General features: G+C 41.6%; 1 long non-coding RNA gene across 1 annotated transcript; it reads right to left on the minus strand.

The window, feature by feature from the left end:
- Positions 1 to 2,089: 2,089 nt before the first annotated feature.
- LOC139701791 (uncharacterized) lies at positions 2,090 to 7,826 on the minus strand. The gene is made up of 2 exons (XR_011704345.1): positions 7,190 to 7,826; positions 2,090 to 3,854 (listed from the first exon to the last, which is right to left on the minus strand). It is a non-coding gene; the product is annotated as an uncharacterized lncRNA (long non-coding RNA).
- Between the last annotated feature and the right edge of the window lie 1,519 nt (positions 7,827 to 9,345).

The raw sequence follows: 9,345 nt of genomic DNA on the forward strand, positions 1-9,345 counted from the left end.
CATATTTCTTAAATAAGGATGTGAATCCAGGGGTCTCTTAGGACCCCTGACCTCTCAAATTAAGAGATCCTGTAAAGAATTGGACTGAGCACAGGCTGCAAATACAACCCTGCCAGATGCAGTGAGAAAAAGTGCTTTATGTTGCCAAAATATATTCCTTAGCATTTAATAGAATGATGGGCTGCTTCCCCCAAACAGTTGGAGGAAAGCACTATGCTAGAAAAACTAGGAAAATATGAAGAGTCTCTTGGAGTCCCATAACTTAGCTATAGGGATGCTTTCCCCAGAACTGTGGGGACTTTGGGAGGGAAGATTTGGGCATTTATATCAGTCAAACATCATAAGGACATCTGGGCACATTCGCACTTTTGAGATGACTGTGGACAAAGTGCATAATAATACTTCCTAATTTCCACAACACAGAGAAAGTCTATACCATAGATAACCCTGAGACACACACACACACACACACACACACACACAATTAATTTGACTAGATGGAAAGGAAATCACACACAATTTGTATGGGAACTTTCAAAGGTGCTTACACTAAAGCTTTTTCCACGCCACTTTAAAATTATATCTTCATCACACAAATGAAATACTGCTCAGGGAACCGCTGACTGAGAGAAGTGGCAAGCAGTCTTCCCAGACTTTATTCAGTACTCACATCCAATCACATGGGTAAACATAAATACATCCCAGTGCTTATTCAAACACTCACAAGTTATCTATATAAAGACAAACTACCATATATTCTCAGAAATAGATTTTTCTCCCCATTTCTCTTTTCCATTTTGCATCCAGTATATTAACTGTGAAATTCTTTTTTTGGGGGGTAGCAAATTATCAGCCCTTCCTGGCCCCACCTATAATTTTCCATATTTGCTTGAGACAAACTCTGACACATTGAGACAAAGTTATTAGCAAACAGTAATTCTAGGAACTTGGGAATGGGGCTGGGAGCCTAACACCTCCCACCGGCTGCAGACCTAGTGCTGAGCCTGAAGGAGCCAGGCTCTGCGCTCCACTGTACGGCAGGAGAGCAGGGGAGATACCTGCGAGCCGCGTTCGTGCCCACGCAGACACTAGGGGGTGTCCAAGGACCAAATGTGTTCCTCCTTCCCTTCAGCCTTGTCTCTTCGGTGCTCGTAGGTCCAGCTAACTTAAAGTGCGGGAGCTAAGGGAAAATCCTTCCAATTAATTCCTGTCTTGTGCCGAAATGAATAATGTGGGGTCAGTTTCATCACCAGGCCCGGATTCCCTGGGATCCCTGGCAGCAGCTGTAATCGCGGGGTTTGCAGCGGGGGCCATTCCATAATAGAAGCCACAGGTGATAGGGAGTGAGGTACAGTTTCCAAATGCTTATTACCTGTGCGTGCCCCAATTCACTTGTTATTGAAAAGAGGTCGCTGTTTCCTTTTTGAGGGAGGGGGAAGAGTGTGAGAAGGAAGGTATCTCTCTCTCTCTCTCTGTCTTCTCATTTTCGTGGGGGTCCAGATCGCTTTTTTATGTAGATTATTTGTTGATTGTTACTTATTAGAAAACATTTGCCCTTGTTACTGTAGACATCTTCAGGCCTTTGGGCTTGGGTCTCTTTATGAATACCTATTACTTCTTAATTATGATGGTTTAATAAGATACGTCTTTCATTTTCATCTCCTATCTCTCTTCCCCTGTGATTCTTCTCCCTTTGCTATTGGTCCCTAAGGGCATGTTACTGGCTTTTCTTTATTGTTCCCATCTTCCCTTTGCCCCTCCTGGTGAATTAAAAAAATAAATAGAAAGCATTTTAAGGATGACAACAGTAATAATAAAGCCAGGAATTGCTTTCCAGCTAAATGCACTGATTGGAAGTCCTATTGAAAATAGCATAAACCTAATTGAAGTAGTCAACCCCTCCCATACAGGTCACGCTATGCTCTATTAACATGAAGGTAAAACAAAGCTTGTGACATTTCTGCTTTTCCCAGACTCACTTTTCCTAAGACGTATCAATAGTATTGACAATAGTATTGCATTGTGCTTCCTAGTGACCTTGAAAGATCCACAGATCCCAAACCCGGAACGAACCACACGAGACACTGGCTGCAAGAGCAAGAGGCAAGTTTATTGATACACAGGCACCTGCGGGTGCTCAGCAACACCTCAGCCGGAGCTTCGGTGAACTGGCACACCGGGCTTTGGGATACAGATCTTTTATAGGGTACAAGTGGGTTAGTTCTTAGCTTAGCACAGCAACAGCCCTTCTATTGGTTCCTCTGAATCCAGCAGGGGGGTCACCTAGTGGGTAAACTTGTTTTTCGACTTTTTGTTCTTGGAAAAACCCTAAAGTTACACCTTGCCCTTCTTGGTTCCTGTTTTTAAACTTAGTTCTCAAGTTTAGCTGGTAGGGCTGTCTGAAAGGAACATTTTGTGATAGGGGGCCTGTTAGGGTTATCTACATAGAACATCTTGTGGTAACTTTGTGCAACACTTGAAATGCTATGGGCAGCTGGTGGGGCTTTGACATGGGGTTTGGGTAAGAAAGCATCCTGCAGCTTCAAGGCATAGGGGCTGGATTTCCTAATGTGGGGCCTGGGTCCTTGTGGTCCTTCATTTCCCCCTTTTCTTTATCCGGGATATAATCTTATATCCATTGATCTACCTGCTCAGAGTCCGGCACTTGCTCAGCTGATGGCTCAGGGTGCTGTGGGAGTACTTGATATTGCTGCGCGAGGACCATAGTTTGGATTACAGACAGTCTTCTTTTTATAAATTGCATTAATTTGTTGAATATACAAGGTCCAAAGGTTAAAATTAACAGTAATATAATCAAGGGGCCAGCTACAGTAGATAATATAGTAGTTAGCCTAATTTTGAATAGGACCCCAGGGTCGTAGGCATTTTTGAAGTACATTTTTAGGCCCCATTGTTTTTTTTTTTTTTTTTTTATCCATTTCTTTGATGCCTTGCCTGCCTGAGTAAAGGTAATGTTTAAGGGGTTGCAGGCAAACGTGGAGCATGGCCCTGCCCCGTACCATTTTAGGTTCCTACAGGAGTCGGAAGATAGTGGGGGCTCTTGTCCCTTTTTTTTTTTTACTTGTATTAAATCCCCAGATGAACCTGGCTTCCATCATATATCCCTCATAGTTTTATATCCCCAAGATTTACAATAGTAACTTTCATGTTGTCCACATTTTTGTGACTGGGTTTTTTTCATCCCTAGGGCATATGTAGAAGGGTGTCTCCCTTAGAGCTGCTCTACACCCTGTGGGATGTTTTATGCAGGTGCAGCGTCCACTGTAGACGCATGCTTCTGCCTCACTGGGATCATCAAAGTCCTTTGCCTTAGCCAGCAGGTAACAAAGATCAGGCCTTAGAGCAGGTTACTAAGCCCAAAGGGGGTATTTTTGTGGATGTTTGGTTTTAAATTATATTTCCTGTCCCCGATAATATTTGCCATGTCTGGCTCACAGTTTGGTTAGCAACCGTTAGGGGAAATACAAAGCACAAAGCAAGGAAAATCAACAGCGTGTGAGTCTTATCTTTAGTGGATTTTGAGTGCCTTGCAACTTTCATTCTGGATCCGGAGAGGTGCCTGCGGACTCCTGTGGATGTGCAGCTTTCACGTGGGAGGTGTGGATCCAAGCGGTGATGCCGTCCATTTTGACTGCAGTGGGAGTGGTCAGCAGAATGGTGTAGGGTCCTTTCCACCGCGATTCGAGGTTCTTGCTCTGGTGCCTGCTTACCCAGACGGTGTCTCCAACTTTGAAGGGATGTGGCAGTAAGGGGGTTTTAAGTTCCTCTTTGTATGCTGCGGCTAGAGGCTTCCAGACCTCGTTCTGGACCAATTGCAAAGCATGCAAATGAGTCTGCATAGATGGGGTGAGGGAGGCATAGGTTTCAGTTTCATAAAAGTTAACAGCGGGAGGTGGGGCACCGTACAGGATTTCAAATGGGGTTAGTCCATGTGGGCCTGGGGTGTTTCGGGCCCGATACAAGGCTAAAGGTAGGAGTTGTACCCAGTCTTTAGTGCCAGTTTTAAGTGTTAATTTAGTTAAAGTCTCCTTGATGGTTCTATTTATCTTTTTTTATCTGTCCTGAACTTTGGGGTCTATAAGCACAATATAATTTTTAATTAATTTCCAATGTATTGGCCACCATCTGACTTACCTGGGAGACGAAGGCAGGCCTATTAAATGTTTTTTTTTTTTTTTTTTTTTTTTTGGTCCTCACTATCAGGATCAAAGGGAGTAAACCCCCGATAAGCCTCTTTTAATTTCTCTAAGAAGGCTGTCGGAGTTTCCTTTGACCCCTGGATAGTCTGTCTTACCTGAGCCAAATTAGTGGGCCATCGCCCTGCTCCATGGAGACCCGCTATGAGTAACTGGCAATAGAGACGTAGGTGGTTCCTACCTGCTTCAGTCGCATAGTCCCAGTTTGGCCGGGTTAAAGGAAAAGCTTCGTTAATCAAATTTGCGAGTTGGGTGGGGCGCCCGTCATCCCCTGGCACATTTTTGCGAGCTTCCAAGAGAACCTTTTGTTTCTTCTCTGTGTCTAATAGAGAAATTTTTAATTCTGCTACTTAGGACTGGATAACCATATTAGCAAACATCAAGTCTACCTGCGTTGGCTAGAAATAAAAGCCTTAGACTAAAACTATTCTAGTAGTCCCTTTGACAGTTATCAGGCATTTCTGTCTAAGAATCTCTCTTGTAGCCTCCAGTCTACTTATTTATGGAAGTTACATTTAATTATTATTATTATTTAAGATGTCCAGGAACAGCTGTGCTTTGGCTTTTACTGTCTTTGCTAAGTGTTTAAGATGAAGCAAGTCAAACTGACTTTTATTTTTACCTATTGTTTATAGTCAGCTGAGTTATCCTGGGAGTCCTCGGGAACTTCATAGCAGCTTTTCAGTTCTGCTAGTGCCATTTGCGCTAGGATGGGTCCAGGCCTTGCTTGACCATATGGCTTCCCTCAGAAGCATCAGGGATGTCTCCCTTTTTTAATGATCCTCCTCTTTACAGCAAATGCACCGATTGGCTTCCTGTTCTCCACTGGTCTCATTAATCTCCTTGCTCAGGAGGTTATGTGGCCTAGAGTTGCTGAGCCCTTTGGAGAAGTTCCCTATTCCCTGATTCAGACTGACTCAGAGGGCAAGAGCCAAATATTGGTTTTCTTGGCCCTTTTAATTTAACTAATTTTAAAACTTGATCTTAAACATCCAGCAAATAAGTTAACAGCCTTATATTAAGAGCACTGGGCTTTAATGTTTATTTTTCTATCCTGTAGGTGATAACTCCTTATCTTATGTTGGCCCAGGTTGTGTTCTTAAAGTAATACCTCTTTAAAATATTAATAAGCAATTTTTAAACCATCTATAAGTAAACTACAAAACAAAACTAACTAGGGTAAAAACATATTTAGCTTATATAATAGCTACCTTGAATTCTAGTAGGGTTATACATCATAATTTTCTGTTTGAGATCCTAGTAATCTTGGCACAAACCTATTTTTGGACACAACTTTAACTGTACTGAAATCTGGCTTACTTTTTTATAGCCATTTTCACATGTAGTGAGATGGGATAGAGCCTTATCTCAAGTAAGGCAGGGCTCTTTATAAATCTCAATTACTATAGTTCTGAAGCTGATCATTTTATAAAGTTTACATAAATTGTTGTTCAAGTTTACATGAACATTAGCTAACACAATATAATATCACACCTAAAACATGAATTAAAGGCTGAAAGCTTTTAACCTCTTATAGAAAAGTAGTGATGTACTTTTGTGTTTTGCAATAAAACCTTTACATTTTTTTTTAAAATTACCATATAACTTTAGAATACCAGCTTGATATAATGTTCTTTCGAAGCTTTTACCTTACAGGCTTGTATACCTGGAAGATATGAACACATTAATAACACCATAATTATATAAACTTTTTTTTTTGTTTACATTAAGTTATATTTTCAGGTTTAGATGTTGGAAATTATGATACAAATTTAAGAAGCAATTTTTAAAATTTAAAATTTTATATCTTTTTACATTAGAAAAACTTGTTCACATAAAACTGGAAATAGAATCTCTACCATCAGAAGAAATTTTTTTAGTACCTTTAAGCCACTTTGCTTGTTCTGAAGTTTCTAAAGTAGCATTGAGTTACATTAAATTTACTTACATATTACCATATATATCTGAAATTAAGCTTTGAAAATTTTTAAGACTATTGCTATTTAATTATCTAATGTCATTTTTATGAGCCAGACCAACGTTTTAATTTTTTAATTTTTTTTTTTTCAGGTTACCCAGTTCAAAATTGAAACTCTTTAATTTTTTTTATTCCAAGTATTTAAGTTTTCTAGCATGAACTATCTGAAATCAAACTAAACAATTGCTTAAACCCAACTTTTAACTGCAAGATAGTGCAATGCTTTAGAACTATAGGTGTAAAATCAAGGGTCTCAGTGTGACTGGCTTTACTGCATTCAATGTTCCTTCTTTTTAAGTAAACAGAGGTGGTGTAATCCTTAAGATGTAGATAAGGACCCAGGGAACTCCCCAGAGCTAAATGGCTCTGGCAGCTGCTGGGAGTCCCTTAATCCTATCTTTTATCCATAGGATTAGTTCCTCCAGTTTGGTTTGACCTTAGGCATTAGGCATTTTTTTTTGTTTTTCTAACTTTTTAGTAGCCAGCTCCCAAAAAGTTTATCCTCTGCTTGCAGTTGTTTCGAGTGCTAGGCTTCCCCAAGAAAGCAGAGTGGGGACTCCTTAAAAGTCCCTTTGAGAGTGTCAAAATTTGTGACTGAAAATTTGGTTCTCATCTCTAAAGTACAGATATGAATCAGACAGGACATAAAACACAAAGAACGCTGCGCGGCTTCGGCACAAACCGAAAGAATCAGATGGCCTGGGAGAAACTGCTTCTCCGTCGCCTACAAAAACGGTGTATCCCTTGGAAACACCGGGGGCCCCAAAGAAATGGACCCCTCTGATCCCTGGGACGTCTCCCAGGGTGGCAGGGGTGAAGTCTGAGTTCGTCAACTCCTTCCCCGCCTGCCTCAGAAAGCTGAATGATCACAGAATTACTTCAGAATCGGAATACCAATGACTATGCCTAGTCTTTCAGACGCTGCGCGAAACAGAGAACAGATAGCCAATAGGACAACAGGTTAGACATAGACAGCTCGAGCTGGCCAGCTTACCTCCCAGTGATGTCGAGTGTTCTCCGGATAGGGATCGGGATCGGAACCGGGATCGGGAATCTCGGTGGAACCTCCAAAATGAAAGATCCACAGATCCCAAACCCGGAACGAACCACACGAGACACTGGCTGCAAGAGCAAGAGGCAAGTTTATTGATACACAGGCACCTGCGGGTGCTCAGCAACACCTCAGCCGGAGCTTCGGTGAACTGGCACACCGGGCTTTGGGATACAGATCTTTTATAGGGTACAAGTGGGTTAGTTCTTAGCTTAGCACAGCAACAGCCCTTCTATTGGTTCCTCTGAATCCAGCAGGGGGGTCACCTAGTGGGTAAACTTGTTTTTCGACTTTTTGTTCTTGGAAAAACCCTAAAGTTACACCTTGCCCTTCTTGGTTCCTGTTTTTAAACTTAGTTCTCAAGTTTAGCTGGTAGGGCTGTCTGAAAGGAACATTTTGTGATAGGGGGCCTGTTAGGGTTATCTACATAGAACATCTTGTGGTAACTTTGTGCAACACTTGAAATGCTATGGGCAGCTGGTGGGGCTTTGACATGGGGTTTGGGTAAGAAAGCATCCTGCAGCTTCAAGGCATAGGGGCTGGATTTCCTAATGTGGGGCCTGGGTCCTTGTGGTCCTTCAACCTGAGCTGTCATCTTGTGTTCCTGGATAATTCTTTCTTAATGAAACCTTATCGTTTCCTTTACCTATAACAATCAACAGAAAAATAATCATGTTTTAACACGTAGGAATCGAAAATTTGAAATAAATCAAAATCGTAGCCACTATTTGGCTAATAACATTGATCATTTAGACAGTGTGGATACTCATTGTAGCTGTTAAAGATTTGAATATATTTCCCAAATTTGTGGAAGTATTCAAATTGCACAAGAAATGTCTTAGGTGAAATGATCAGGACAGTTGAGTTTGTATATAAGGATCTATTATTTGATTTCATATTGAACCATTTAAGCAGACTCCTCAAGAGTCATTATTTGGTCCTAAGCTTTATTACTGAAGTTTCTTATGTGAGATGGAACTGACTATCAGATTTGATGGCAAAGCACTAGCAGCTGGGAAACTGCTCTTTCTCTCCCCTCTCATTTCCCAAACAATGTTTGCACTGATTAATACTATGCAACAAGACGTGACGCAGAGATTGTGTTGGCATTGTGTTCTGATGACCCCACACATTGTGTGCGCTCCGTGGTTCCTTTTGCTGTTCATAGTTATATGGGTTTATCAGAAATTACATGTCAGGCTCCCGATGAGTGTAATTGTATACTGATTGTGTATAGTTTTTTAAACCTCATTATTAGCCTTGTATGCAAACCAAATAAAAGGAAAGTTTAAAAAAGGAAAAAGAAAATAGCCTCCACTGGACGTCATGTCAGAGCCCAGGTGTTTGAGCCTGGATGCAGGGGGGAAACAAAATGTTCTCTCAGGGACATCTGCTGCAGCCATGTGCTTGAAAAAAGGCCCTAATGAATGCAGGGGAAAGGAGAGGAGTGGCAGGGCATGGGGGGAGAGCTCCGTGGCTCTGCTTTCTCCTGACTCTGTTCTCCTTGCCTGCACGATTCATTTAATAACAAGGCAGGGAGGACGCTGAATGATGTGGTGTGTGTGCCCTCATTCATTTCAACTTTCATTAATTGGTGCCCCCATGGCAGTTTCTCTGAGTTCTGACCCTCTCCTTAGAATCACTCTTATCAGGAAAACAAAAACAAAAACATCTCAACTATGTAGCTACAAATTCAAATGGGTGGGGGAGGGAGGGAGGCAAAGAGTGATGAAATGAATAGAGCTTTCTTTGCAGGGCTGAGCCCTTCTGCCCATTTACACCTGAGCAATTTATTGGACTCTTCTAAGATGGTTATTATCCAGGGTGTGCATTCCTTGGACGCACAAGTGGGAAGCTCAGCAGGGAACGTTGAAGTATTACATACCAAGGATGAGGGCCATTAGAATTAGACTCGCTCTAATGTGGGAACTGCTTAGTTCTCTTTTAAAAACCTTTAATCAGTATACAGTGGTTCAGTACACAGATGTTAGCACCAGTGTGAAGGCTCTCTAATTGTAATTTAAGTTATCCCTGCCTAAGGGCTCCCAATCAAATTATTAGACTGTTGCAGTGAGTCTGTGGCTCTTGGTTGCACCTTG

The sequence above is a fragment of the Marmota flaviventris genome, chromosome 14 (genome assembly GCF_047511675.1).
Source record: "Marmota flaviventris isolate mMarFla1 chromosome 14, mMarFla1.hap1, whole genome shotgun sequence".
Lineage (NCBI taxonomy): Eukaryota > Metazoa > Chordata > Mammalia > Rodentia > Sciuridae > Marmota > Marmota flaviventris.